At 45.8% G+C, this 2,670-nt stretch overlaps 1 long non-coding RNA gene across 1 annotated transcript; it reads right to left on the bottom strand.

Moving 5' to 3' along the window:
* Positions 1 to 890: 890 nt before the first annotated feature.
* Positions 891 to 2,141, bottom strand: LOC146079580 (uncharacterized). The gene is made up of 3 exons (XR_014474621.1): positions 1,750 to 2,141; positions 1,018 to 1,106; positions 891 to 905 (listed from the first exon to the last, which is right to left on the bottom strand). It is a non-coding gene; the product is annotated as an uncharacterized LOC146079580 (long non-coding RNA).
* Between the last annotated feature and the right edge of the window lie 529 nt (positions 2,142 to 2,670).

Genomic DNA, 2,670 nt, shown 5'->3' with positions numbered 1-2,670 from the left:
ACACCACTCGCCCTGTCAGTATTCAACTCACCCTCTCGTACGCCAATTGCCCCTCGGTCCATTTTTGGAGCGAGAGGGAATTGGCGTATGGGGCTCCAGAAGCAGCGACACTCGCGGCTAAATACAGCAGGTTTTCTGCAGCTGGTGAGGGGGTTAAACAGCAAGGATTGCAGGATTTCTGCAATCCTCGCTGTTTAACCCCATCACCGGCCGCATTGAATACTACCCATGCAAGTTGTAATTTGACCTTATAAATAAAACAAGTGTATTTTTGGATTGTCTGTTTGTGAGAATAGTTTACAAGACATTTCACACATGACATGTGTTATAAACGTACTTGATTTTTTGCAACTCCTTATGAAGGCATTGTTACACATGCTATCAAACATTTAATGCATGAAAGAAATGCATTTGAAATAAAAATTGATGGTTTAAGCAACAGACTTATGATTTATTAATTACTGCAACATGGCATCCAGATTATTTGTAATAGTGGCACGTATTACTTCAGCGGGATTCACACCACTTTGGGACTCAGGGGGATGTGGGGGGGCAGGAACAATTTCACAGCCAACCTGATCATCTTGCACATCCCACTCTGGCAAATAGTGTTCTTTCTGTATCTCACATATGTTATGCAAGATACAGCATGCTGCCACAACGTCAGGAACAAGGGTAATGTGAATGTCATTGCGCTTCAGCAAACAGCGCCAACGTCCCTTGAGCCGGCCGAAGGCGTTCTCCACCACCATCCTGGCAGAACTGAGGGTATGGGTGTAGTGTATCTGCTCCGGTGTCAACCTAAGATGCTGGGTATAACCTTGCATTAGCCACCTTCTTAGCGGATAAGCAGCATCACGAATGATGTGGATTGGTACCTCCACCCCCTGCACAAACTTTGACTTCTGCAAAGAAAAAACAGTATCAATATACAACGGTGTAACGTGTAAACTTGGGAATTATGATACAGACTTTGTATGGGCATATATATTATAGGGGACACAAGCATAAATGTACCTCTTCAGGGAATAGCCTGCCATTGTTCCTCTCCTCCGCTATCTTGTAGATGTCCGAATTGGCCAGAACACGGGCATCATGAGAACGTCCTGGCCAGCCAATGAACACATCTGTAAAACTGTAAAAAAATTAATTGTTAGAAATACAATACACAAGTGTAGTAGTAGTAGTAGTACGTTTATTTATAAGGCGCCACAAAGTGTCCGCAGCGCCGTACATAGCAAACAAAAAAACAAAAACAAATTACAAGGTAACGTACAGGGTGTGTTGAAAGATACAGTATAAATAGGGGTATAGCTGGTAGAACTAAAATCAGCATCAGTTCAGAAGTAGGTGTCAAAATTGTCAAGGAGACTGAAGATGAAGTAGAGGAAGGGAAGAACAGGACAGGAGCACAGGTGAGGTAATGAGGTAGGGTGAGTACGTGAGGAAGGAGGGCCCTGCTCATAAGAGTTAACATACTAAAAATAGGTGGGTGGACGAACGAAATACAATAGGATAAGTAGGAACGGAGGGGAACGGAGGCAGGATAGGAGGATCAAAAGAGGTTAGGAGGAGGGATAGGCAAGTGTACAACAACCTCTAGGCTCTGCAGCTGCTGTGAAACTACAAGTCACAGGATGCCCTGCAACAGTTTTGCTCCTAGAGAATGCAAAACCTGTGAAAGTGCATGCTGAGATGTGTAGTTCCACAACAGCAATCCTCCCCCTCCAAACTTACAAAGGTACTCACCAATATTTATGGTCCACTACTGCTTGTAGAATGATGGAATGCCACCCCTTGCGGTTGTAGTAGTCCGCTGCGCTGTCTGTAGGAGCAATTATGGGTATGTGGGTGCCATCAATGGCACCTGCACACTGCGGATATCCGCGACGCAGGAACCCAGCCACAGTCTCATCCAGTCTCTGTCCCTGGGGTAGGGAAATGAAACGGTGATATAAGGAATCCAGGATTGCCTTTGTCACTTCCCGCACCAACACACACACCGTGGAGATGCCTACATCAAACAAACAGGCTATTGTGCGGTACTCGCCAGGGGTAGCATACCACCACAAGACAATTGCCAGTCTCCTGCTGGGGGAAATAGGCTGTCTCCAACGTGTTGTTTGCCTGGTAAGTGCCGGGGAGAGGAGTTCCAAAAGATAATTAAAGGTTCCATGCGACATCCTAAAATGTGCCAGCCATTGATTATTCTCAAATGCCTCCACCGTAGCCCAGAAAACCTGCCCATGTTGCTGATCTCTAGCCCACAGTGTACGAGCTGACGCACCAGTCACACGTAGTATGGATGCGATGCTGGACATGATCAAGGTTCTCCTCCGGCGTAAGTAATGCCGGCAATTGGCCTCCCTCTCCACCAAAAAATGATACCTCCTTCTCTGCATCTCACACTGTGCAACAATGAACAGCATGTGTAGCTTAATCCAAGCATCACAGCCTGCAAAACACAGCAAATCCACAAGAGCATACAAACTCTCCATCCTCCACATGTTTACAGCAGCCATAACAGCAATGTATTGTGGGAACTCCCCACAGGCCCTTTTGTAGTCAGCCCTCACCTTTGCATGATGTCATTCTTATGAGCCAGCAAAGTGTCCCATTTTAATGATGAAACACTGAAATGCTTGAAAAGCCTGGCTTATGTGTGAAAGG

The sequence above is a fragment of the Crinia signifera genome, chromosome 5 (genome assembly GCF_055691185.1).
Source record: "Crinia signifera chromosome 5, ASM5569118v1, whole genome shotgun sequence".
In the NCBI taxonomy this organism is placed as follows: domain Eukaryota; kingdom Metazoa; phylum Chordata; class Amphibia; order Anura; family Myobatrachidae; genus Crinia; species Crinia signifera.
The sequence above is the reverse complement of the archived record's forward strand: the minus strand, read 5'-3'. Positions and strand labels throughout refer to the sequence as shown.